This window comes from Bos taurus, chromosome 19 (genome assembly GCF_002263795.3).
Source record: "Bos taurus isolate L1 Dominette 01449 registration number 42190680 breed Hereford chromosome 19, ARS-UCD2.0, whole genome shotgun sequence".
NCBI lineage: Eukaryota > Metazoa > Chordata > Mammalia > Artiodactyla > Bovidae > Bos > Bos taurus.
This window is the reverse complement of record NC_037346.1, coordinates 9,583,643-9,611,511: the sequence shown is the minus strand read 5'-3', so window position 1 is coordinate 9,611,511 and position 27,869 is coordinate 9,583,643. Positions and strand designations below refer to the sequence as shown.

The window sequence follows — 27,869 nt, the reverse complement described above, 5'->3', positions numbered from 1 at the left end:
GCGCGGCGACCCTGCCTGGGTGCGGAGCTCGGGATGCGGTGGCTGGGGCGACGGCAGGCTGGAGTAGGAGTCGGAAGCGGCCGCCTGCGATTGGGTGCCAGGAAGCCGTATGCTAATGAGGCGTACTGCGGCTTTGAAGTGTTTCTGGGCTATTTCCGAGCGAATATGGTATTTTGAAGTTTGCCGTTTTACCAAGTTTCAGGATGTAATATGGAAAATGTTTGTGAGGCGGCGAGGGGAGCGACACAAGTGTGGCCGTCAGTAGAAAGTGAGCGGCTCCCGCAGACCCAGCAGCGGCTGGCCGGTAGAAGTTAAGACTATACTTTCAGGGATCATTTCTATAGTTTGTTACTAGAGAAGTTTCTCTGATCGTGTAGAGCACCCGAAACCACGAGGAAGAGACGCAGCGTTTTCTCCTGAGCGTGAAGTTGGCGTTTGGTGCTGCTTGATGCAGCTGCCATCGGCCGTTGATGATCGTTCTTCTCTCCCGTCTGGGAGAGTTAGAGGGAGAAAACGCCGTCTGAGTGGTTTCTTTCCTATTTTGATGTTCTGAAAAGTAAGATTTCTGTGGTGTTAGTTTTTTAGCTATATGGAGAATTGAGTTTGAGTTTTCTATGTCGCTGAGATTTGCTGGGTTTTAGGAGTTGAGGATGAACAAGGAGGTATGGCATGCTGTGGTTTAAGGGGTCGCAGAGTCGTACATGACTGAACTGGAGTATATCGTTGAGGTTTAGGCTTTAATTTTGGTTTGAGGAAGCTTTCTCAGCGTTAGAGTGGTTTTCCAAGAGTCAGTTCTTTATATCGGCTGACCAAGCTACTGGAATTTCAGTTTCAGCATCAGTCCTTACAGGGAATATTCAGGATTGATTTTGTTCAGGAAGGATGGTTTGGATCTCCTTGCAGTCCAAGGGACTCTGAACAGTCCCCTCCAACAACAGTTCAAAAGCCTCAATTTTTCGGTGCTTAGCTTTCTTTATAGTTCAAATCACATCCACACATGACTACTGGAAAAACCATAGATTTTTAGTCTCGTCCAATTCTTTGCGACCTCTTGGGCTGTATGTAGTGTGCTAGTCTTCTCTATCCATAGGGATTCTCCAGGCAAGAGTACCAGAGTAGGTAGCCGTGCTCTTTTCTAGGGGATCTTTCCAAGCCAAGGATTGAGCCCACATCTCCCACGTTGCAGGTTTTGTTTTTTTTTTTAATTGTCTGAGGCATGAGGGAAAGCCACACCGTGTGCACTCCCCCCCCCCAAAAGAATCTGCCTTTATATGAGAAATGTCACTATCTATACAAAGTGTGTGGCTGCTGTGATCCCTAAAGGAAATAAGTCCTGATTATTCATTAGCAGGACTGATGCTGATGCTCAAACTGAAATTCCAGTACTCTGGCCACTTGCTGAGAACTGACTCATTGGAAAAGACCCTGATGCTGGAAAAGATTGAAGGCAGGAGTAGAAGGGGATGACAGAAAATGAGATGGTTGGATGGCATCACCTACTCGATGGATGTGAGTTTGAGTAAACTCCGGGAGTTGTTGATGGACAGGGAGGCCTCACGTGCTGCAGTGCCTGGGGTCGCAAACAGCCAGACGCGACTGAGCAACTGAACTGACTGCCATGACCCCAGCAGAGGTTCTGGGGTTAAAGCAACTGTATGTTTTAAGAGATTTCTCTAGATTGTTACTGGAAGGTTTCTGTGTGGAGTCCTCAAAGGCCACAAGGAGGCAGGTTTTCTTCCAGAATGTGAAGTCATCTCTTGATGTTGCATTTGTAACTGCCTTTTGCCTTTGATGACTGTTCTTTTCCCCTGGAGGAGTAAGAGGCGGGGAACACTATCTGTGATTTTTCCAATGAAACGAGGGGGGAGTTTCTCTGATGCAATTTTAAGTTTTTGTTTTCTGATTGGATTTACAGGTCATGAGCTCCTTCACACATTAGGGGTGGCCCAAGGGTATTAAGGGCTTCCCTCACAGCTCAGTTGGTACAGAATCCGCCTGCAATGCAGGAGATATCAGTTCGATTCCCTGATTCCTGGGTTGGGAAGATCTGCTGGAGAAGGGATAGGCTACCCTGCTGGGGACCAGCCCCAGCTGATCCAGGGTATTCGAAGGAGAGACGGCCTAGGCGACTATTTATATGCTAATTAGAGATATAGAGAACAATAGAATGAGGATAGCTCAGTAGGAAAATTCAGTGGAGAAAAGAAGCTGAGTAGCTTGGTTTACGCAGGAGACCAATAAAACTTCAAGACAAGAAGTTTGCACCACTTACGTAGGCCGCAGGCGCCCTCTCAAATAGCGGAAGGTGCCTCACCCTAGACACCTTCTCGAGTGGGTCTTAGAAGCCCAGGCATAATTAGTAAGCGTGGTGGGTTCCGCGCTCCAGATGGAGACTCAGCTGGAAGTTAAAGGGAAGAATGACATGGGGAGACCAAGCGCTGGTGAACAAGGCCCGTAGCTTTATTTTTAACAGGGGCTTTTATACCCTAAGTTACACATAGAGGATAATAGGGGATGCAAAGTCAGCAGTCTTTGATTCTTATCAAAAACCAAGGTTTCTTTCCTGCAAATTTATCGTATACAAATGGTTTAGGTGATTTATATCATCTTCTGGCCAGAAGGCCTACTAACATTTTATGACTCTTGACAAGGACTTATCAACAAAGACTTATTTTCTCTAAGAGTAATTATTTTAAGGTTTGGCACCATCTTCCAAAGATAAAATTGCATTCCTATAGGGCGGATGTGTAATGGGTTTACAACAAAGGAAAGAATTTATTACCTTAAGGGTCTAAAGTTACTAACACCAAGGCCACTACTTATTTTTTACTATATACCAACTATTAATTAATACACATTCAAGGATACAATTCAGGGGATGTGAAAACTTGGCAACAAGCATTGACTCATCAATGAAATCCTTTACTAGTTTATTCTGACAGTTTTTAACTCTCTGAGAGGCTCTAAGCTATTTGAATATCTTAAGCTTCCCGTGCCTCTGGAGGCTAGGAGACTGTAAACAATCGTATGCATAGCTGCAGGAGTCCGGGTAAACTTGTCAGGCGAGTTAGAGAGCCATCTGAGGGGTTTGGATTTAAACACTCCTAATTGCCCAGGGACATTATTAATTGGAGCTGTAAGTTAACTCTTTGACAGAGAGAGAGCGAGATGGTGGTAGGGGACAGCCCCCAGTAAAGTCAGAGGTGAGAGCACAAAGCAATAAAGTAGGCAGACTCTGGTTTTTGGGGGGGAAATGCTCGAGAATATCCGGGGGGACTCCTGAGGCTCGATCCCGCCTTTGCGTATGCCGAGCCTCCTTCCTCATGACCTTTGTCATGAGCAGAATGCCTCACCGGCTCCCCGCACTACCCACTCTAGTGTTTTGAACTGTATAATCCATGGGGTCTCAAAGAGTCAGACAGGATTGACTGACTTTCACTTTCACTTTCAAGGGTATTAAAACAAAGTTACTTTGCTTCCTGTACTCTCCTGTCAGTCAAGTCACTCTTCTGAAACATGTAGGCAGACATCACTTCCTGTCCTCTATAGTGATTTCTTTCTTTGTATCTCAGTCTAAGCTAAGGAAATAGAATATGTGTAGGCTTAGGATTTATAAGACTTTAGTCCAGAGGAGGAGTGAAAGAAGGCAGAATTTGGTCGAACCATGGTGGACAGAAAGCTAAGGGCAGCTATTGAACGAGAGTGACCGCATCTGCTGTGTGTTTTAAGGTCACTCTAAAAGCTCTATGGCAGTTATACTTTTCGGGAGGGGTGAGTTTGCACAGAGGAACCTGGCGGGCTACAGTTTATGGAGTCACAAAGAGTAAAACATGACTTAGTGCCTAAACAACAGCAATGAGGTGGCAAGTGTGAAGGCCAGTTAGGCACCTGCTGCATTCATCTGCTTGGGAGAAGGTGAAGTGATGATAGAGAAAGAGGAGATCTGTGAGATATGTAAGTGGTAAAGTTGACAGGAATTGGGATTGATTTGTTGACAAAATTCAACTAACAAGAAGAAGGGGAAAAAATGGGAGTTTTATTTGAGCTAATCTGAGGATTAACCTGAGAAGCAGACTCTCAGAAAGCTGTTAGAAGTCGAAGACAGTCATATACATTTTCCAAAGAATTGTACATCAAAATGACATACTGATATTTTATATAAAGTTCACCAAGGAACCAGGTAGTCCCAGTGAACTTGTACAAAGTAAGCAGCAAGTCACCATGCCCTCCTACAGAGGTGAGAAAGAATGAAATTCTTTTAAGAAATCCCATTGCTAATGTCAAAAGAAAGAAAAAAAAAATTTATGGTTGACCAGCACTCCCATTTTTGAGGGACTCTGATTAATGTGTAATGATGCACATTGCATTTGATGGAGGAAGCCCAAACAAACACACAGAATTTTAGGTTTAATTTTTTCATGTTCTGCTTTGAAATATAAACCATAAATTTCATTTCATTGGGATCACTGAAGACATGAGTGAGGGGAGCTGTCAAGGATAACTGTCAGGTCTTCTGACTTGATCAAATGTGTGGATAATAATTCCTTGTGTTAATGGGGGAAATGGAGGAGGAACTGAATTAGGTAGAGCAATGGGGTGAGCAGTGATGACAGAGTTCAGTTGGAGCAGGTTTAGGAGAAATTTCTGACCTTCAGCAAATGAATGGCAAAGGAGTTAGAACTCCCACAGCAGACCCTGAAGAAGCAGACTCCCCAGGCCTTGGCCTTACCTAGAAAATCCTCAGACATTGGCCTGCCTGCCCTCCCCTCTTCCTCCTACCCTGTGTTCTCTAGCTGTCTTCCAGTTGCTGTAACACACAACCTTGTTCCTTTCTTTGGGTCATTGTATTCATTGTTTTCTCCACTTAAATGCAACCTCCAAAAGGACGCCTTCCCTGAGCACCCAAATCTGAAGTGGCCGTCAAATCCCTCTCTGTTTGAACTCTTATCCTCTGCATGCCTCATCATCTCATCCTCTCAGGTAATTGTTGTCATCTCCCTCCCCTACCAGAGTGTAAGCTTTTTGTGAGAGTAGGGACCTCTGTTTGCCCAGTACCTAGAGTAATCTTTAGCACATAGAAAACACATCTGGGTGAAACCTACCAGCTCTGCTATTAACAGACCTCAACAGGTTCCTTAGTCTTTATGTGCCTCAGTCCCCCTGTCTGTAAAAATGGGATGATATTTGTATAATCACTTAAAATGATGACTGGTGGCTGGCAAGCTGGTGCAAATACTAGGTAGCAGTTTTATAGTTTCACTCTTTCTAATTGGGATGCTGGGGAAGACTCTTGAGAGTCCTTTAAACTGCAAAGAGACCAAACCAGTCAGTCCTAAAGGAAATCATCCCTGAATATTCATTGGAAGGACTGATGCTGAAGCTGAAGCTTGAATACTTTTGCCACCTGATGCGAAGAGCCAACTCATCGGAAAGACCCTGATGCTGGGAAAGATTGAAGGCAGGAGGAGAAGGGGGTGACGGAGGATGAGATGGTTGGATGGCATCACCGACTCAATGGACAAGAGTTTGAGCAAACTCAGAGAAAAAGTGAAGACAGGGAAGCCCGAGGTGCTGCAGTGCAGCACTCGGGGTTGCAAAGTGTCAGATATGACTTAACGACTGAACGATAACAACAGTTTCATAGTTAGCACTCATTATTTGCGAAGGGAAGAAGGATGTCAACGCAACAACCAGCTTCATTTTAAAAACTGATGAAGTGTGAACTGGTAGTGCAGTCCTATGGCAAAAACCCCAAAGGTTCTGTTTTCCAGCTCTGATTCTCACCCACCCAGCCCCCATCTCTGCTTTAGTCATGGTAACCTCTTAACAGAGTTTGAAACTCTGACTTCTTCGAGAGCCTTGAATGCAGCTGCTAAGACTGAGTAATCAGTGGAATCAGCTAGGTTCTCAGGAGCAAAGGCAGACACCCGCCCTTTCCTGTACAGCTTTCAGGGGCGGGGCTGCTTTAGTCCATCTGTGCAGCGAGTGCCTCCTGGGCTTTAAAGACTGGGGTTGTGATTGGCTGGCTGTCACTCTGTATTATGTAAATTAAGTTTGATTTTTAAAAACTGGTAAATTATATTTTCAGTGAAAATGCTCAAATGAGGTGATAAGTGACAGCATTTGAAAGCTGTATTGCAAGAGCTCTTTCTGTTTTTTTCCCAGTAGAAGAAAAAATGGCCAAGTGGTGGGGAAACTGTGTTGCCCTCAGTGAAAAGTTCACAGCTAGCACAGACCCGGCAGCGGCCGGGGGCTGGAGGTTAAGACTATACTTTCAGGGATCATTTCTATAGTTTGTTACTAGAGAAGTTTCTCTGAATGTGTAGAGCACCCGAAACCATGAGGAGGAGATGTAGTGTCCTCTCCTGAGCGTGAAGCTGGTCCTTGGTGTTGCTTCTGCAGCTGCCACTGACCATTGATGATCGTTCTTCTCTTCCTTTGGGAGAGTAAGAGGGAGAGGACACCGTCTGAGTGGTTTCACTTACAATTGATCTTTCCCTAAGAAAAGGAATCATTTTATGTTTCTTATTTAACTCACCCGTGTTTTAGCTATGTTTTAAAAACGTGTACCTCATCAGGCTTAATTTACATAATGTAGAGTGACAGCCAGTCACAACCCAAGTCTTTATAAGCCCAGAAGGCATTTGCTGCATAGACTGACTAATGCGGCCCTGCCCCTGAAAGCTGTAAAGGAAACAGATGTGAATACCTGACCAAATGACATGCCTTTTGAGAAATCTATATTCAGGTCAGGAAGCAACGGTTAGAACTGGACTGACTGTTAGAACAACGGACTGGTTCCAGATAGGAAAAGGAGTACGTCAAGGCTGTATATTGTCACCTTGATTATTTAACTTATATGTGGAGTACATCATGAGAAACGCTGGGCTGGAAGAAGCACAAGCTGGAATCAAGATTGCTGGCAGATATGTCAATAACCTCAGATATGCAGATGCCTCTTGAAGAAAGAGGAGAGTGAAAAAGTTGGCTTCAAGCTCAACATTCAGAAAACGAAGTTCATGGCATCTGGTCCCATCACTTCATGGGAAATAGATGGGGAAACAGTGTCAGACTTTATTTTTTTGGGCTCCAAAATCACTGTGGATGCTGACTGACACTTACTCCTTGGAAGGAAAGTTATGACCAACCTAGATAGCATATTCAAAAGCAGAGACATTACTTTGCCAGCAAAGGTCCATCTAGTCAAGGCTATGGTTTTCCCAGTGGTCATGTATGGATGTGAAAGTTGAACTGTGAAGGCTGAGCGCCGAAGAATTGATGCTTTTGAAGTGTGGTGTTGGAGAAGACTCTTGAGAGTCCCTTGGACTGCAAGGAGATCCAACCAGTCCATTCTAAAGGAGATCAGCCCTGGGATTTCTCTGGAAGGAATGATGCTAAAGCTGAAACACAGTACTTTGGCCACCTCATGCGAAGAGTTGACTCATTGGAAAAGACTGATGCTGGGAGGGATTGGGGGCAGGAGGAGAAAGGGACGACAGAGGATGAGATGGCTGGATGGCATCACTGACTCTATGGACGTGAGTCTGAGTGAACTCCGGGAGTTGGTGATGGACAGGGAGGCCTGGCGTGCTGTGGTTCATGGGGTCGAAAAGAGTCAGACACTACTGAGTGACTGAACTGACTGACCTTATTGCCAGTGGCCTTTGTCACAGCGCTGGAGGGTTTCTCTTTTATAGCTCTGTGTGTGCTGAGTCATTCCAGTCATATTTGTCTGTGTGTCATGTGAGCTGTCTCTAACCTGACAAGTTTATCATGGGTTCCCTAGGCAAATGCACTGAAATGGGTTGCCATCTTCTTTCCAGGGTATTTTTCCCCAGCCAGGGATTGAACCCGCGTCTCTTTTTGCTCTTTACCACTATCGCCATTATTAGTCAGTGTTAAACCTCTTTTACTCTCATTGCTATTAAATGTCTGTAGTTCTTCCATGAGTTTCTCTTTATGGATCTATAGTGGCCAAGCTTTCATTGTAAGCCTAAATTAGTTCTCGGTCCTCTTGAAATATTGGGAGCGGTGAGAGGAGCAGTTTATGCTCTGGAATATGCCTCCTGTTCTTTTCTGTTCTGTGAAGTCGCTCAGTCGTGTCCGACTCTTTGCGACCCCATGGACTGTAGCCCACCAGGCTTGTCTGTCCATGGGATTCTCCAGGCAAGAATACTGGAGTGGGGTACCATTTCCTTCTCCAGGGGATCTTCCCGACCCAGGGATCGAACCTGGGTCCCCCACATTGCAGGCAGACGCTTTAACCTCTGAGCCACCAGGGAAGCCCCAGGAATATGCCTTGGTCTGTCATTTACTAGTTGTGGGTTCCTGGGAAGTTCCTTGACCCCAATCTGTCTCTCTGTGTAAATGAATATAAATAGCATTAACACATAGAGCTGTCATTAAGGGTGAAATTAGATAAAGCAAGGACAATAGGTGAGCACTCCTTTCCCCCTTTGTGAGAATGCCCCTCCTTTAAATGAGAAATCCCTCTTTCTCCAGTCTTTGCTGTAGCAGCACCACCCACTGAATTGCCAACATGTCAATCTTTGAAATCTCTTTCCCTGACACCCCACTCCTCCTCCTGCAGCAAGCCCACCAGTGAGTCCCATCCTACTAACTGAATTTCCAGAGCAGCCCATGTTTCTCCTCCTTCCTTGCAAGCTACCATGATCTCTCCTTCAGACACCTTGCTTGCAGTGGCCTCGGAACTGGTCTTCACAGCTTCCAGCCTCTCAATGGCTTCCCTCACACTTAAAATCCAGACTCCCCGGGAGTTGGACTTGCCTAGAAAATCCTCAGACATTGGCCTGCCTGCTCTTCCTCCTACCCTGTGTTCTCTAGCTGTCTTCCAGTTGCTGGAACACACAACCTTGTTCGTTTCTTTGGGTCATTGTATTCATTGTTTTCCCCACTTAAATGCAACCTCCAAAGAGAGGCCTTCCCTGAGCACCCAAATCTGAAGTGGCCGTCAAATCCCTCTCTGGACTCTTATCATCCTCTGCATTCCTCATCATCTCATCCTCTGGGTGATTGTTGCCATCTCTCTCCCCTAGCAGGGTGTAAGCTTTTTGTGAGAGTAGGGACCTCTGTTTGCCCAGTACCTAGAGTAATCTTTAGCACATAGAAAGCCAAACCAGGATGATGGTTAAGGTGACACCTACCAGCTCTGCTATTGACAGACCTCAGGCCAGTTACCCGAGGCCTTTCTGTGCCTTAGTCCCCCATCCATAAAAATGGGACGATTATACTCGTATTGGTCTCATAGTTAAAGCAGTTAAAATGATGAATGGTGCTGGCAAACTCACAATAAATAGTAGCTAGTATTGGCAATGGCACCCCACTCCAGTACTCTTGCCTGGAAAATCCCATGGACAGAGGAGCCTGGTAGGCTGCAGTCCATGGGGTCGCTAAGAGTCGGGCACAACTGAGTGACTTCACTTTCACTTTTCACTTTCATGCATTGGAGAAGGAAATGGCAACGCACTCCACTGTTCTTGCCTGGAGAATCCCAGGGAGGGGGGAGCCTGCCATCTATGGGGTCACACAGAGTTGGACACGACTGAAGCCACTTAGCAGTAGCAGCAGCAGTATTGTCATAGTTGGCACTCAGGTATTTGTCAGGAGAAGAAATAATGTCAAAGACAGAAGCCAGCTTTATTTTAAAAATTCAGAAAGTGTGAACAGGTAGTGTAATCCTGTGGCAAAACCCCCAAAGGTTCTGTTTTCCAGAGCTGGTTGTCAGCCACCCAGTCCCCGTCTCTGCCTCAGTCATGGTGACCTCTTATTACTTCTTGGACAGGGTTGAATGCAGCTGCTAAGGTTGAGTTATCAGTGGAATCAGCTAGGTTCTCAGGAGCAAAGGCAGACACCCGCCCTTTCCTTTACAGCTTTCAGGGGCGGGGCAGCTTTAGTCCATCTGTGTAGCAAATGCCTACTGGCATTGTTGTGATTGGCTGTCACTCTGTATTATGTAAATTAAGTTTGATTTTTTAAAAATGTTAAATTACATTTTCAGTGAAAATGTTCAAATGAGTTGGTAAGTGACAGCATTTGAAAGCTGTATTGTAAGAGCTCTTTCTGCTTTTTTTCCCAGCTGAAGAAAAAATGGCCAAGTGGTGGGGAAACTGTGTTGCCCTCAGTGAAAAGTTCACAGCTAGCACAGACCCGGCAGCGGCCGGGGGCTGGGGTTTAAGACTATACTTTCAGGGATCATTTCTATAGTTTGTTACTAGAGAAGTTTCTCTGAATGTGTAGAGCACCCGAAACCATGAGGAGATGTAGTGTCCTCTCCTGAGCGTGAAGCTGGTCCTTGGTGTTGCTTCTGCAGCTGCCACTGACCATTGGTGATCGTTCTTCTCTTCCTTTGGGAGAGTAAGAGGGAGAAGACACCATCTGAGTGGTTTTGTTTATAACTGGTTTGTTGAAAGCAGTGTACTGTCACTTTTATGTGATATAATTAGGCTTGTTGGGTTATGTTTTAAGTGTTTGTGGAATGGGTCTGGTGTTTGCTATGACCAGTGCATATTCTTGGCAGAATTCTATTAGCCTTTGTCCTCTGTACTCTGGTCAAATTTTCCTATTGACTCCACATGTTTCTTCACTCCTCTATAATGAAAAGGACATCTTTTGGGGGGGTATTAATTCTAGGAGGTCCTGTAGGTTTTCGTAAAACCTTTTGACTTTAGCTTCCTCAGTATTACTAGTTGGGGGCATAGACTTGGATTACCATGATATTGAATGGTTCGCCTTGAAAATAAACAGAGATCATTCTGTTGTTTTTGAGATTGCATCCATGTATTGCATTTTGGACTCCTGTTGTTATGATGGCTACTCCATTTCTTCTAAGGGATTCTTGCCCACAGTAGTAGATATAGTGATCATCTGAGTTAAATTCCCCCATTCCAGTATATTTTATTTTGCTGATTCCTAAAATGTCAACGTTCACTCTTGCCATCTCCTGTTTGATCACTTCCAATTTGCCTTGATTCATGGACCTAACTTTCCAGGTTCCTATGCAATATTGCTCTTAATAGCATCGGACCTTGATTCCATCACCAGTCACATCCACAACTGTGTGTTGGACAGATGGAAATCAACAGATGGTCAACACTGAAATCAGATTGATTATATTCTTTGCAGCCAACGATGGAGAAGCTCTATTGCTATTGCTAAGTCACTTCAGTCGTGTCTGACTCTGTGTGACCCCGTAGATGGCAGCCCACCAGGCTTGCCCGTCCCTGGGATTCTCCAGGCAAGAACGCTGGAGTGGGTTGCCATTTCCTTCTCCAACTCAGGAAAGTGAAAAGTGAAAGTGAAGTCGCTCAGTCGTGTCCGACTCTTCTAGACCCCATGGACTGAAGCCCACTAGGCTCCTCCATCCATGGGATTTTCCAGGCAAGAGTACTGGAGTGGGGTGCCATTGCCTTCTCCGGGAGAAGCTCTATACAGTTTGCAAAAACAAGACCGGGTGCTGACTGTGGCTCAGATCATGATTACTTATTGCCAAATTCAGACTTAAGTTGAAGAAAGTAGGGAAAATGACTAGACCATTCAGATATGACCTAAATCAAATCCCTAACAATTATACAGTGGCAGTGAAATATAGATTTAAGGGACTAGATCTGATAGAGTGACTGATGAACTATGAATGGAGGTTCATGACACTGTACAGGAGACAGGAAGCAAGACCATCCCCAAGAAAAAGAAATGCAAGAAAGCAAAATGGCTGTCCGAGGAGGCCTTAAAATAGCTGTGCAAAGAGAAGCCTAAAGCAAAGGAGAAAAGGAAAGATATACCCATTTGAATGCAGAGTTCTAAAGAATAGCAAGGAGAGATAAGAAACCCTTCCTTAGTGATCAGTGCAAAGAAATAGAGGAAAACAATAGAATGGGAAAGACTAGAGATCTCTTCAAGAAAATTAGAGATACCAAGGGAACATTTCATGCAAAGATGGGCTTAATAAAGGACAGAAATGGTATGAACCTAACAAGCAGAAGATAGTAAGAAGAGGTGGTAAGAATACACAAAAGAACCGTACAAAAAAGATTTTCATGACCCAGACAATCACGATGGTGTGATCACTCACCTAGGGCCAGACATCTTGGAATGTGAAGTCAAGTGGGCCCTTAGTGGAGGTGATGGAATTCCAGCTGAGCTATTTCAAATCCTAAAAGATGGTGCTGTGAAAGTGCTGCACTCAATATGCCAGCACATTTGGAAAACTCAGCAGTGGCCACAGGACTGGAAAAGGTCAGTTTTCATTCCAATCCCAAGGAAATGCAATGCCAAAGAATGCTCAAACTACCGCACAATTGCAGTCATCTCAAATGCTAGCAAAGTAATGCTCAAAATTCTCCAAGCCAGGCTTCAAGAATTATGTGAACTGTGAACTTCCAGATGTTCAAGCTGGTTTTAGAAAAGGCAGAGGAACCAGAGATCAAATTGCCAACATCCGCTGGATCATCGAAAAAGCAAGAGAGTTCCAGAAAAAAACATCTATTTCTGCTTTATTGACTATGCCAAAGCCTTTGACTGTGTGGATCACAATAAACTATGAAAAATTCCTAAAGTGATGGAAATACCAGACCACTTGACCTGCCTTCTGAGAAATATGTATTGCAGGTCAGGAAGCAACAGTTAGAGCTGGACATGGAACAACAGACTGGCTCCAAATAGGAAAAGGAGTACCTCAAGGCTATATATTGTCACCCTGCTTATTTAATTTATATGCAGAGTACATGATGAGAAACACTGGACTGGATGAAGCACAAGTTGGAACCAAGATTGCCGGGAGAAATATCAATAACCTCAGATATGCAGATGACACCACCCTTATGGCAGAAAGTGAAGAGGAACTCAAAAGCCTCTTGATGACAGTGAAAGAGGAGAGGGAAAAAGTTGGCTTAAAGCTCAACATTCAGAAAACTAAGATCATGGCATCTGGTCCCATCACTTCATGGCAAATAGATTCAGAAACAGTGGCAGACTTTATTTTTTGGGCTCCTAAATCCCTGCAGACGGTGACTGCAGCCATGAAATAAAAAGTCGCTTGTTCCTTGGAAGAAAAGTTATGACCAACTTAGCATATTAAAAAGCAGAGACATTACTTTGCCAACAAAGGTCTGTCTGGTCAAGGCTATGGTTTTTCCAGTGGTCATATATGGATGTGAAAGTTGGACTATAAAGAAAGCTGAGCACCGAAGAATTGATGCTTTTGAAGTGTGGTGTTGGAGAAGACTCTTGAGAGTCCCTTGGACTGCAAGGAGATCCAACTAGTCCAGCCTAAAGGAAATCAGTCCTTGAATGTTCATTGGAAGCACTGATGTTGAAGCTGAAACTCCAATACTTTGACCACCTGATGCGAAGAGCTGACTCATTTGAAAAGACCATGATGCTGGGAAAGATTGAAGGCGAGAGGAGAAGGGGATGAGAGAGGATGAGATGGTTGGATGGCATCACAGACTAAGCTCCGGGAGTTGGTGATGGACAGGGAGGCCTGGCGTGCTGCAGTCCATGGGGGTCACAAAGAGTCAGACACAACTGAGCCACTGAAATGAACTGAACTGAGTCTTATTCTCTGGGGTTTTTAAGCGTGTTTTTGTTTCTGAATGTTTTTATTTTTTCTTTGAAGGAGGAGAATGTTGTGTGTGTGGTTTCTGCATATATTTAAGCAGGGGTATTTTTCTTTACTTTTTTTTTTTTTTTTTTGCTATTCTCCTTTCCTGTTAGTAGTTTTTCAGTGCTTTCTTTCATAGTATTTTTCAAGGTGATTCGTTGATCTCTGGCAGGTAAGCCATTCCTCCCTCCCCCCACCCTCCACAAAGATGGTTTGTTCTCTTCCCCTCTCAGTATTATGATTTTTTTCTTTTATAATCATGTTGGCTTCAGTTCAGTTGTTCAGTTGTGTCCCACTCTTTGCGACTACAGCATACCAGGCTTCCCTGTTCATCACCAGCTCCTGGAGCTTGCTCAGACTCATGTCCATTGAGTCGGTGATGCCATCCAACTGTCTTGTCCTCTGTCATCCCCTTCTCCTTCCGCCGTCAGTCTTTCCCAGCATCAGGGTCTTTTCCAATGAGTTGGTTTTTCACACCAGGTGGTCAAAGTATTGGAGTTTCAGCTTCAGCATCAGTCCTTCCAATGAATATTCAGGACTGATTTCCTTTAGGATGGACTGGTTGGATCTCCTTGCAGTCCAAGGGACTCTCGACAGTCTTCTCCAGCATCACAGTTCAAAAGCGTCAATTCTTTGTTCCTCAGCTTATGCATATGTGACTACTGGAAAAAACATAGCTTTGACTAGACAGACCTTTGTTGGCAAAGTAATGTCTCTGCTTTTTAATATGCTGTCTAGGTTGGTCATATCTTTTCTTCCAAAGAACAAGTATCTTTTAATTTCATGGCTATAGTCACCATCTGCAGTGATTCTGGAGCCCAAGAAAATAAATTCTCTTACTGATTCCATCATTTCCCCATCTATTTGCCATGAAGTGATGGGTGAAAGTCATGTTCGACTCTTTGAGATCCTTCTCCAGACCAGAATACTGGAGTGGGTAGTCTTTCCCTTCTCCAGGAAATGTTCCCAACCCAGGGATCGAGCCCAGGTCTCCCAAGTTGCAGGTGGATTCTATCAGGGAAGCCGAAGTGATGGGACCAGATGGCATAATCTTAGTTTTTTGAATGTTGAGTTTTAAGCCAACTTTTTCAGTCTCCTCTTTCACTTTCATTAAGAGGCTCTTTAGTTCTTTTTCGCTTTCTGCCATAAGGGTGGTGTCATCTGCATATTGAGGTTATTGGTATTTTTCCCGGCAATCTTGATTCCAGCTTGTGCTTCATCCAGCCTGGCATTTCTCATGATGTATTCTGTATATAAGTTAAATAAGCAAGGTGACAATATACAGCTTTGACATACTCCGTTCCCAATTTGGAACCAGTCTGTCGTTCCATGTCTGGTTCTAACTGTTGCTTCTTGACCTGCATACATATTTCTCAGGAGGCAGGTCAGGTAGTCTGGTATTCCCACCTCATTCAGAATTTTCCACGGTTTATGGTGATCCACACAGTCAAAGGCTTTGGTGTAGTCAATAAAGCACAAGTAGATATTTTTTCTGGAACCCTCTTGCTTTTTACGATGATCCAACGGATGTTGGCAATTTGATCTCTGGTTCCTCTGCTTTTTCTAAATCCAGCTTGAACATCTGGAAGTTCACAGTTCACGTACTGTTGAAGCCTGGCTTGGAGAATTTTGAGCATTACTTTCCTGGAGTGTGAGAGGAGTGCAATTGTGCGGTAGTTTGAACATTCTTTGGCATTGCCTTTCTTTGGGATTGGAATGAAAACTGACCTTTTCCAGTCCTGTGGCCACTGCTGAGTTTTCCAAATGTGCTGGCATATTGAGTGCAGCACTTTCACAGCATGACGTTAGAATTTTCTATAGCTCAGCTGGAATTCTGTCACCTCCACTAGCTTTGTGTATACTGATGCCTCCTGAGGCCCACTTGACTTTGCACTCCAGGATGTCTGGCTCTAGATGAGTGATCACACCATTGTGATTATCTGGGTTGTTAAGATCTTTTTTGTATAGTTCTTCTGTGTATTTTTGCTACCTCTTTTTACTATCTTCTGCTTCTGTTAGGTCCATACCATTTCTGTCCTTCACCATGTCCATCTTTACATTAATGTTCCCTTGGTGTCTCTAATTTTCTTGAAGAGATCTCTAGTCTTTCCCATTCTATTGTTTTCCTCTATTTCTTTGCATTGATCACTGAGGAAGGCTTTCTTATCTCTCCTTGCTATCCTTTGGAACTCTGCATTCAGATGGATATATCTTTCCTTTTCTCCTTTGCCTTTTGCTTCTCTTCTTTTCTCAGCTATTTGTAAGGCCTCCTCAGACAACCATTTTGCCTTTTTGCATTTCTATTTCTTGCGGGTGGCTTGATCACTGCCTCCTGTAGAATGTCATGAACCTCCATCCATAGTTCTTTAAGCACTCTATCAGATTTTAATCCCCTGAATCTGTCACTTCCATGGTATAATCGCCTGTTGGTTTAACTAAATGCAGTTTAAAATACCCTCCACCCAAGTATCCTGTGTTTTTCTTTTTGAGTAAAGGCTTTTTGTGTTTTACCTTTTTCTGGGTGGATGAGGCTAGGAACAAGCCATAGGAATGGCTTTCTGGATGGCTAAGTGGGTAAAGAATCCCCTGCAGTGCAAGAGATGCAGTAGACGTGAGTTCAGTCCTTGGGTCAGGAAGCCACTGCAGCGTTTTTTTTTTTTTACTCCAGTATCCTTGTCTGGAGAATCCATCCCCCTGGCCAAAGGATCCTGGTGGGCTACATTCAATAGGGTCGCAAAGAGTCGGACACCGGACTAAGTGACTGAGCATTTCCCACATATTGCAGGGAAATACATACACACCTTTGATACTCAACTGGTTGACATACAGGTCTTGTTATGAGTAATAGGATAGGAAGAGTTACAAGGAAAATGGATTCAAAGTAGCTTTAAACATAATTTTGTTTTAGGGCTTCCCTTTGTGGCTCAGATGGTAAAGAATCCACCTGCAATGAGGGAGACCTGGGTTCAGTCCCTGGGTTGGGAAGATCCCCTGGAGAAGGGAATGGCTACCCATTCCAGTATTCTGGCCTGGAGAATTCCATGGACAGAGAAGCCTCGCAGTCTATGGTTCATGAGGTCCGTGAGGTCACAAAGAGTCAGATGCAACTGAGGGACTTTCATTAGTTGTTTTAAGATGGTTTGTTCTTTCTCCCCCTCAGTGGTATGACTTTTTCTTTTATTATTATGTTGGTTTAACTAAATGCAATTTAAAATCAGCCAAGAAAAAATAAACAGTCAATCTAAGATAGACTTCCAGGGCAGTTCAGTGGCCTGGGTTCAGTCCCTGGTCAGGAAACTAAGATCCCACATGTCTTCAAGTGCAGCCAACAAAAAAAATTTTTTTCAATCTTAAGAAAGAAATGGAAAATTTTATTCGCGCCAACCTGAGGATTATAACCTATGAGACAGTCTCTCAGAAAGTTCTGAGGACTATTCTGCTATTAGAGGTCAAAGTACAGTTACAGAAGTTTTTGAGACAAAGGATTATACCTCAGATTAACACGTTGACAGTTTATATAGTCCAGCAAGGTGAATTGTGGGTCATCGTGACCCCTTACAGGATTGAGAAAAGGACCCCTAACAAGTTACCTTACTGGTGCCAGGAGGAAATCAATTTTTTTTAGGGGGGAGGTACATAGGAATTCTTGTGTCAAAGGCAATCTATTAATGTATAATACAGATACATAATGCACGCTAAAGGGGAGTGTTAGTGGCTCAAATGGCAGGGAAAATTTGGTATACTTTTCTTGTTCTGTCTTAAAAGTAATTTTTTTTTCATCACCGATATGTACTGCTCATATCTACGTTCAAGTGAGTAACCAGCAGAGGTTCTAAAAGTAAAGAGTCAAATTAAAATTCAGGATTTTAGAAGGTTAAATTAAAAATGACAGTAATAAATAACCTCATCCACAGATGCTTGGTGTCATATTTATAAGGTTAGAAAACTAATTTGATACATCCCAGCACACCTTGGTCTTATAGGAGTCAGGAAGAAGTGTTAGTGTCTTTTAGAGACAGAAGATAAGAGCTTCAGATTAAGTACTGATTTGTAATAGGCTAAGAATGTGAAGTCTTAGTTCCTTAAAGAAAAAATAAAAACTCTTAAAGAGTATTCAGATTTTTAAAAGTTGTATATAAAACGGCATTTTGAAAATGCATTTATATGTTATTTCTGAAAAGAGAAGAATGTGGAAAAAATGCCACCATCAATAAAATGTGGGAGACTGCAGCAAGGTAAGGGGCTAGAGATACAGTGGTAAACAAGACCTGAATCTGTCACTGAACTCAGGTCTGGCAGCCGGCTGCTTGAAAATCAGTGCTCAAGAGGCAAGTGTTGGTAGAAATGGAAAACATTGCTTTTAATCAGAATACCAGCAATCTGGGGAGAAGCTGGACTCACAGCCCTGAAAACCAGCTCCTAGGTTCTGCTGGGCCATAAAAGTTTTTAACAGGGAAAAGGGACGTAAGCTCAGTTAATGGTTGGAGATAGGGGGTCAGAGTCATCATCATTATCCCCCCTGCTTGCAGGCTTGTTGACTTCTTGTTATTTTTGTTTAGATGCTATCTTGTTTACACAGTTTGTTCCATACAGTTTGAAGATTACTAAAGGGGAAACTGGGGAAGAGATCTGGCCACCTGTTAATTATTTATTCTTCATTTCTACATCTTTGATATACAGAGAGAACCAACAGGTTAGGCAAGGTATTGTGTGATCAAAAGATACGGAAGGGAAAAAAAAAAGATTTGGAAGGTGTGCTAGGGCCAGGAGATGAGTGGAGTGTGGGGATGCCTAGTTTAAGGTTACTTGCTGTATAGCTTTGCTAAAGTGACAAGACAAAGGGGACCTCCTGCAAAGAGCTCCTGCAAAGAGCTGCCAAAAGGTGCGCACTCTTTTTGCTTTAAACACCTCACAGTTTAGAAGGGAGAAGTAAATGCATTTATAACACAGTAGGTAGAGGCACTTAGAAAGGTAATTAGGGAAACAAAACACAGTGTGGTCACTGTTAGCTGGGAAGCTGACGGGAAGCATCCAAAGAGGTAAGGAGAGCTGAGAAACTGCTCAAAGGAGGCCAAAGGTTGGCGTGGAATGTGAGGGGTCCCCAGAAAGGTTGGAGGAAAGGAGAAAGGATGCGGAAGGGCTGAGACCAGAGACAAGGGGCTCTTGTGTGAAAATGACTGGAAGGGACCTTATAACTCTTTAAGACTTAAGGAACTGCTCAACTAGAGGTGGTAGGATGAGATGAAATGATAGTCACCTTATTCATGTTCATTTCAGTTCAGTTCAGTCGCTCAGTCTTTACGACCCCATGAATTACAGCATGCCAGGCCTCCCTGTCCATCACCAACTCCCAGAGTTCACTCAGACTCACGTCCATCGAGTCAGTGATGCCATCCAGCCATCTCATCCTCTGTCGTCCCCTTTTGCTCCTGCCCCCAATCATGTTACTGTGATGCAATGAAAAAATGTGGTTGATTCAGAAAACCACGGACTGCATGTTCACAGAGCACTGTGCTTTCTGGCATGCTGGAAGACCTGGGGCAGAAACCTCTTTACAACAGGAAGTTAAGTGACAGTTACACAGCATCGTAGGTAAGGTGTGTTCTTTGAGGAGAAGCTGGGACTAACTTTTGCCACAAGTAAATGGTTGGCTTCCTGTGAGATGTGGAAGCCAGGAAGATCAGTCATTCACGACCAAAGTTTGAGATGGTGTATGTAATGCTTTCTTAGAGAAATGAACTTGACTGGAGCTCAGGCCGCCTGATGCAGACACCGTGGTTTTCCAGAAAGAACCGGGCTTGATCAAGTGCCACAGGTACCTAGTAGCACCTGTGGTTCCCTTGAGGAGCTTTGTGACAGGTGCTCCAGCCAGCTGTGTGAGAATGGGGACATAACCACACCCTTTCCCTTTAGAGCAGGAAGTGAGACCATGGGTTAAAATGCCTTATTCGTGGAGAAGACGTTCATAAACCACCGTGGGTGCCTTTGTTACTATGCAGGATTAGACTAGTTCTCTGTGTTTTCTCCTCCCCCCTCGCCCCCACCTCTCTTTCAAGACAAAAGAAACCTGGCCTCTCCAAGCAGGCGGACTTCAGCAGGCAGAGGCCGTCCACGCGGACCGGTGGCAGGAAGCGTGCGCTCGGCCTGCAGAGGGGCGCGGCGACCCTGCCTGGGTGCGGAGCTCGGGATGCGGTGGCTGGGGCGACGGCAGGCTGGAGTAGGAGTCGGAAGCGGCCGCCTGCGATTGGGTGCCAGGAAGCCGTATGCTAATGAGGCGTACTGCGGCTTTGAAGTGTTTCTGGGCTATTTCCGAGCGAATATGGTATTTTGAAGTTTGCCGTTTTACCAAGTTTCAGGATGTAATATGGAAAATGTTTGTGAGGCGGCGAGGGGAGCGACACAAGTGTGGCCGTCAGTAGAAAGTGAGCGGCTCCCGCAGACCCAGCAGCGGCTGGCCGGTAGAAGTTAAGACTATACTTTCAGGGATCATTTCTATAGTTTGTTACTAGAGAAGTTTCTCTGATCGTGTAGAGCACCCGAAACCACGAGGAAGAGACGCAGCGTTTTCTCCTGAGCGTGAAGTTGGCGTTTGGTGCTGCTTGATGCAGCTGCCATCGGCCGTTGATGATCGTTCTTCTCTCCCGTCTGGGAGAGTTAGAGGGAGAAAACGCCGTCTGAGTGGTTTCGTTTCTATTTGATGTTCTGAAAAATGAGACTTCGTTGGCTTTGGTAATCTTGTTATCTGTATGAGATTTCTCTTAGGTTCTGTTACGCGGTGTTGTGTTTGGAGTAGGCTTGGCTTGGCTTCCTCCTGTTTCAGGAAGTGGAACACATGGCAAGCGTTTGCGGAGCACTGTAAGGGTTTTTCAGTGGTTGTCTTATTTGTAAAAATGAACGTTAGAGTTAGTTTACCGCTGTGGACTGTAGCTTCAGCATCTAGTCATTCCAGTGAATGTTCAGGTCTGATTTCTTTTAGGGACTGAGCGGCTGGATCTCCTTGCAGTACAAAGGGACTTTTTCAACACCATAGTTCAGGTCTTCGGCACTCAGCTTTTTTTAGTAGTCGAATTCTCACATCTATATGTGACTACTGGCAAAACTCTTTCTTTGACTGGAGTGGACTGTTTAGGGTTAGTTATGGTTTTTCCTTCAAGGAGTGAAGGTGTCTTTTACTTTCATAGCTGCAGTCACCATTTGCACTGTTTTTGGAGCCCAAGAAAACAGTTTATCATTGTTTCCATTGTTTTCCCATCTATTTGCTGTGAAGTGATGGAACCAGATGCCATGATCTTAGATTTCTGAATGTTGAGTTTTAAGCCAACTTTTCCACTCCTCTTTCACTTCATCAAGAGCCTCTTTAGTTCCTCTTTGCTTTTTGCCATAAGGGTGGTGTTATCTGCCTATCTGAGATTGTTGATATTTCTCCTGGCAATCTTGATTCTAGCTTGAACTTCATTCAGCCCACCTTTTCGCATGATGTACTCCGCATGTAAGTTAAATAAGCAGGGTTACAATATACACCCTTCACATACTCTTTTCCCAATTTTGAACCAATTTGTTGTTCCATGTTTGGTTCTAACTTGCTTCTTGACCTGCATACAGATTTCTTGGGACACAGGTCAGGTGGTCTGGTATTCCCATCTCTTCAAGAATTTTCCAGTTTGTTGTGATCCTTAGCGTAGTCGATGAAGCAGATGTAGATGTTTTTCTCGAATTCTCTTGCTTATTCTATGATCCAACAGATGTTGGCAATTTGATCTCTGGTTCTTCTGCTTTTTCTAAATCCAGCTTGAACATCTGGAAGCTCTCAGTTCCTGTACTGTTGAAGCATAGCTTGGATAATTTTGAGCATTACTTTGCTAGAGTGTGAGAGGAGTACAATTGTGCAGTAGTTTGAACATTCTTTGGCATTGCCTTTCTTTGGGATTGGAGTGAAAACTGACCTTTTTCAGTTCTGTGGCCATGGCTGAGTTTTCCAAATTTGCTGTCATATTGAATGCAGAAATTTAAGAGCATCATCTTCTAGGATTTGAAATAGCTCAACTGGAATCCCATCACCTCCACTAGCTTTGCTCGTAGTGATGCTTCCTAAGGCCCACTTGACTTTGCACTCCAGGATGTCTGGCTCTAGATGAGTGATCACACCATCGTGGTTGTCTGTGTCACGAAGATCTTTTTTGTATAGTTCTTCTGTGTATTCTTGCCATCTCTTCTTAGTATCTTCTGCTTCTGTTAGGTCCATACCATTTCTGTCCTTTATCGAGCCCATCTTTGCATGAAATGTGTTCCCTTGGTATCTCTAATTTTCTTGAAGAGATCTCTAGTCTTTCCCATTCTTTTGTTTTCCTCTGTTTCTTTGCCTTGATCGCTGAGGAAGGCTTTCTTATCTCTCCTTGCTATTCTTTGGAACTCGGCATTCAGATGGATATATCTTTCCCTTTCTCCTTTGCCTTTAGCTTCTCTTCTTTTCTCAGCCTCTGCAGACAACGTTTTTGCCCTTTTGCATTTCTTTTTCTTGGGGATGGTCTTGATCACTGCCTCCTGTACACTGTCATGAACCTCCATCCATAGTTCTTCAGGCACTCTATCAGATTCTAATGCCTTGAATCTATTTGTCACTTCCACCCTATTACCGTGATTTAGATCATACCTGAATGGTCTAGTAGTTTTCTGTAGTTCCTTCAGTTTAAATTTGAATTTGGCAATAAGGAGTTCGTGATCTTAAGCGCTCTCTTAAGGTTACTATTTTCAGTCTTACGTGCTAGTGTAGCAGCGGGGTCGTTCAACATGAAACTCGTTTTTTGTTTTTTTAAACATGTATGTGTCATGTATATATTTAATATATGTGTATGTGTGTGTGAAGTCGCTTCAGTGTTGTTTGACTGTGACCCTGTGGGTTGTAACCAGCCAGGTTTCTCTGTCCATGGGGTTTTCCAGGCAAGAACGTTGGAGTGGGTTACCATGCTCTCTTCCAGGGGATTTTCCCGAGCCAGGGATCAACCACATCTCTTACATCTCCTTCATAGGCAGGCGGGTTTGTTCCCACTATCGCTGTTCATTAATGTTAAACCCCTTTTATTCTCTGTTACTATTCCTCATCCTCTGGGGTCTGGAAGGATTTTCATGGCTGTACTTAAAAAAACTTGTATCTGTACCTTTTCAAGAGATTGTTGAACCTTGAAAATTAATCCTTTAATCCTATTTATCGCATATTCCTTTTCTCACATTTTCATTTATTTCATCAAGGATATTTGCTTGATTGTATTTGCTTCTTCAAAGTTTTTGATTACTTTTATTTTACATAAATTTCCATTTCCTCTATTTTTAGGGTTATTTTGAAGATTAAATGGTGTGATCCATGTACATGGCCTGGAAGCACTGTAGAAGTAGTGCTTAGAAATACTATTACAGTACTATAGAAATAGTAGTTTCCTAATGAACGAGGGAAACCACACTTAAGTAATTTTTTTATTTTGTTAGGAGTTGAGGTACATAATCTTTCTTACTTACCTGACAGATTTTTTGTTCTTTTTACTCATGTCCGACTCTTTGGACCTTAATGGCCAGCAGCCTACCTCGGCTCCTCTGTCTTCTGCTCTCTCCCAGAGTTTGCTCAAATTCATGTCCATTGAGTCAGTGATACTCTCTGACCATCTCATCTTCTGCCTCCCTCTTCTCCTTTTGCTTAAAAAATTTACCAGCATCAAGGTCTTTTCCAATGAGTCGACTCTTCCCATTACGTGGCCAGAGAATAGAATAGAAACTTCAGCTTCATCATCAGTCCTTCCAATGAATATTTAAGGTTGATTTCCTTTAGGATTGACTGGTTTGGTCTCCTTGCAGTCCCAGGGATTCTCAAGAGTTATCTCCAACACCACAGATTGAAAGCCTTTATTCCTCGGGCCTCAGCCTTCTTTATGGTCTAACTCTCCCATCCGTACATGACTGCTGGAAAAATCATAGCTTTGACTCGGACAGTATGAAAAGGAGGCCAGGTAGCCAGTGCTTAAAAGGCCCAAACTCCTTGGTGCTCTGGGATAAACCCTGTGCCTTTCTTCACCACAGCCTGTGTCAGTAGATTGGCTTTACTGCATGTGGACCCAAGTTTGGTTTGGTACCAACAGTTTGAAAATCATTTATATGGTATTTCTGAAATAAGAAGAATGTTGGAAAATGCTGCCATCCATAAAAAGTGTGTGGCTGCCATGGATCCAACGGAGGTTGCCAGGTTAAAGTCAAGACTGGTTTTAGGAGTTATTATTTCTATAATCTGCTGTTACTAGAGACGTTTCTGTGTGGAGTCCTCGAAATCTGAAATCCACAAGGAGGTACGTTCTCTTGAGTGTCAGCTCAGCTGTTGGTGCTGCTAATTGCCATTTGCCGCTGATGACTGTGCATTTCCTCGGGAGGAGTATGAGGCAGGGGACTCTTCTGAGTGGTTCACCCCCTGTTACTGTCCCAGAAGGTAGATGGATATTTGCCATTAGGAGCTGTTTTCTGTTTTTTTTTTTTCACATGTTCAAGTTATACAATACTTTTTAACCTATGTAATAGATGTTGTGTTTTTTTCCCCTACCTAACTTTTGTGTAAGCTGTGGTTTTTCTTTCTTTTGACCACACCATGCGGCCTATGGGATCTTAGTTCCCTGACCAGGGATGGAACCCACACTGCCTGCAGTGAAAGCATGGAGTCTTAACCACTGGACCACCAGGGACGTCCTAAACTGTGATTTTTCCTTGAAATGAAGGAAAATTTGTCGGATGCAGTTTGGTGTTTTAGTTTCCTGATTGAATTTATGGGTATTATGATTTGAGGGTTTATTTTCATGCTTGGGTGGGCCGACCAAGGGTATTGAAACAGTTACTTTCCCCTTCTCTACTCTCCTATTAGCCAGGTCACTCCTTCCTGACACATGTAGGCAGACCCCTTCCTGTCCTTTACGGTGATTTATTTCTCCATATCTCAGTTCAAGGTAAGGAAATAAGACGTGTGTGTGAATGCTAAGTCACTTCAGTCCTGTCTGACCCTTCGTGACACTACGGACCATAGCCTGCCAGGCTCCTCTGTCCTTGGGATTCTCTAGGCAAGAACACTGGAGTCGGTTGCAGTTTTCTCCTCCGGGGGGATCATCCAACCCGGGGATCGAACCCCTTGTGTCTGATGTCTCCTGCATTGGCAGGCAGGTTCTCGGCCACTAGTGCCACCTGGGAAGCCCACAGGACTTTAGCCCAAAAGAGGAATGACGGAAGGCAGAATTTGGCAAAAGGTGGTGGACAGAAAACTAAAGGTGGTGGGCACTGTTGAAAGAGTGACATCAGCTGTACATTTGAAGGTCACTCTAAAGGCTGTGTGGCGGGAGTTCCTGGTGGACCAGTGGTTAAGAACCCACCTGCCAATGTAGGGGACACAGATTCCACCCTTGCTCTGGGAAGGCTCCACATGCCACAGAGCAATTAAGTCTGTGTGCTCTGCAGCCTGTGTTCTTCATCGGGAGAAGGAGAAGCCTGCACACTGCAACGAAGAATAGCCCCTGCTCGTTGCAACTACAGAAAGCCCCCGTGCTGCAATGAAGACCTGCACAATCAAAAATGAAATGAATAAATAAATTAATTAATAAAAATAAATAAAAGCTATGTTGTGATTATACTTCTGGGGAGGGGTGGGGTGCCCAATGTGGGGACCACTGAAACATACTGCATGCATCTCCCTGGCAGATGATGGTAGGGATGATAGAGAAAGACGAGATCTGAAAGAGATGTTAAGTGGCAGGGTTGACAGGACTTGGGGGTTGGTTTGTTGATGAAACTTCAATTCAATGTCAAGAAGAAACAAAAATTTTATTTTAACCAGTCTGAAGGTTATAACTTGAGAAGCAGATTCTCAGAAAGCAATTAGAAGGTAAAGACACAATTACATACCTTCTTCAAAGAATTGTGCATCAAAATGACATACTGAGGGCTTCTCTGGTGGTACAGTGTACAGTGTTGGCAGGAGACATAGGTTCCATCCCTGGTCCAGGAAGATTCCTCATGCCAAGGGCAACTAAATCCTGTGTGCCACAACCAGTGAACTGCGCCACTCCCGCCCCACGCCGCAGAGTCCACGCTCTGAAACAAGAGAAAATGAAGAGTAGACCCCACTCACTACATCTCAAGACCCTGAGCACAGCAACGAATAACCTGGGCAACCAAAAATAAATAAATTTTAAAATGATTTTTAAAAAGTAAATATTAATATTTTACATAAAGTTCACCGAAGAACAGGTAGTCCAGGTGAACTGGAACAGGTACAAAGTAAGCAGTAAGTGACCAGCCTCTGCTATAGAGTAGAGCAAGAATACAATTCTTTTAAGAAGTCTCATTGCAAGTGTTAGAAGGAAAAAACATGGTTTTTTGCAACCTCCACAGAGCAACTAAGCCCAACTGCTCTAGAGCCCGAGCTCTGCCTCAAGAAAGAAAAACCTAAAAACCTAAACACCACAGCGAAGAGTAGCCCTGCTTGTTGATGTTGTTTTCTCCACTTAAATGCAACCTCCAAAGAGAGGCCTTCCCTGAGCACCCAAATCTGAAGTGGCCGTCAAATCCCTCTCTGGACTCTTATCATCCTCTGCATGCCTCATCGTCTCATCCTCTGGGTAATTGTTGCCATCTCTCTCCCCTAGCAGGGTGTAAGCTTTTTGTGAGAGTAGGGGCCTCTGTTTGCCTAGTACCTAGAGTAATCTTTAGCACATAGAAAGCCAAACCAGAATGATGGTTAAGGTGACACCTACCAGCTCTGCTATTGACAGACCTCAGGCCAGTTACCCGAGGCCTTTCTGTGCCTTAGTCCCCCATCCATAAAAATGGGACGATTATACTCGTATTGGTCTCATAGTTAAAGCAGTTAAAATGATGAATGGTGCTGGCAAACTCACAATAAATAGTAGCTAGTTTTGTCAGAGTTAGCACTCAGGTATTTGTCAGGAGAAGAAATGATGTCAAAGACAGCAGCCAGCTTTATTTTAAAAAATCAGAAAGTGTGAACAGGTAGTGCAATCCTGTGGCCAAAACCCCAAAGGTTCTGTTTTCCAGAGCTGGTTGTCAGCCACCCAGTCCTCGTCTCTGCCTTAGTCATGGTGATCTCTTATGAGAGTTTTAAAGTCTGACTTCTTGAATAGGCTTGAATGCAGCCGCTCGTGAGTTTGAGTGAACTCCTGGAGTTGGTGATGGACAGGGAGGCCTGGCGTGCTGCGATTCATGGGGTCTCAGAGTTGGACACGACTGAGCAACTGAACTAAACTGAACTGACTGAAGGTTGAGTAATCAGTGGAATCAGCTAGGTTCTCAGGAGCAAAGACCCTCCCTTTCCTTTTCAGGGGCAGGGCGGCTTTAGTCCATCTGTGCAGCAAGCGCCTCCTGGGCTTTAAAGACTGGGGTTGTGATTGGCTGTCACTCTGTATTATGTAAATTAAGTTTGATTTTTTAAAAAGTGTTAAATTACATTTTCAGTGAAAATGTTCAAATGAGTTGATAAGTGACAGCATTTGAAAGCTGTATTGCAAGAGCTCTTTCTGCTTTTTTTCCCAGCAGAAGAAAAAATGACGAAGTGGTGGGGAAACTGTGTTGCCCTCAGTGAAAAGTGCACAGCTAGCACAGACCTGGCAGCGGCCGGGGGCTGGAGGTTAAGACTATACTTTCAGGGATCATTTCTATAGTTTGTTACTAGAGAAGTTTCTCTGAATGTGTAGAGCACCCGAAACCATGAGGAGGAGATGTAGTGTCCTCTCCTGAGCGTGAAGCTGGTCCTTGGTGTTGCGTCTGCAGCTGCCACTGGCCATTGATGATCGTTCTTCTCTTCCTTTGGGAGAGTAAGAGGGAGAGGACACCGTCTGAGTGGTTTCACTTACAATTGATCTTTCCCTAAGAAAAGGAATCATTTTATGTTTCTTATTTAACTCACCCGTGTTTTAGCTATGTTTTAAAAACGTGTACCTCATCAGGCTTAATTTACATAATGTAGAGTGACAGCCAGTCACAACCCAAGTCTTTATAAGCCCGGAAGGCATTTGCTGCATAGATTGACTAATGCGGGCCCCGCCCCTGAAAGCTGTAAAGGAAACAGATGTGAATACCTGACCAAATGACATGCCTTTTGAGAAATCTATATTCAGGTCAGGAAGCAACGGTTAGAACTGGACTGACTGTTAGAACAACGGACTGGTTCCAGATAGGAAAAGGAGTACGTCAAGGCTGTATATTGTCACCTTGATTA

At 43.9% G+C, this 27,869-nt stretch overlaps 1 protein-coding gene, 1 long non-coding RNA gene, 5 other non-coding genes and 1 pseudogene across 20 annotated transcripts in view; all 8 read left to right on the top strand.

The window, feature by feature from the left end:
- TEX14 (testis expressed 14, intercellular bridge forming factor) overlaps nucleotides 1-27,869 on the top strand; it is a 150,091-nt gene that overhangs the window by 50,970 nt on the left and 71,252 nt on the right. The window lies entirely within an intron of this gene.
- On the top strand, nucleotides 313-27,494 carry LOC132343001 (uncharacterized). The gene is made up of 2 exons (XR_009491638.1): nucleotides 313-24,591; nucleotides 25,094-27,494. It is a non-coding gene; the product is annotated as an uncharacterized lncRNA (long non-coding RNA).
- LOC112442866 (small nucleolar RNA U3) lies at nucleotides 314-529 on the top strand. The gene has a single exon (XR_003031153.1). It is a non-coding gene; the product is annotated as a small nucleolar RNA U3 (small nucleolar RNA).
- On the top strand, nucleotides 1,652-1,844 carry LOC112442870 (uncharacterized; annotated as a pseudogene).
- LOC112442863 (small nucleolar RNA U3) lies at nucleotides 6,263-6,476 on the top strand. The gene has a single exon (XR_003031150.1). It is a non-coding gene; the product is annotated as a small nucleolar RNA U3 (small nucleolar RNA).
- LOC112442868 (small nucleolar RNA U3) lies at nucleotides 10,194-10,404 on the top strand. The gene has a single exon (XR_003031155.1). It is a non-coding gene; the product is annotated as a small nucleolar RNA U3 (small nucleolar RNA).
- Nucleotides 20,086-20,301, top strand: LOC112442865 (small nucleolar RNA U3). The gene has a single exon (XR_003031152.1). It is a non-coding gene; the product is annotated as a small nucleolar RNA U3 (small nucleolar RNA).
- On the top strand, nucleotides 27,282-27,495 carry LOC112442864 (small nucleolar RNA U3). Its single transcript, XR_003031151.1, has one exon. It is a non-coding gene; the product is annotated as a small nucleolar RNA U3 (small nucleolar RNA).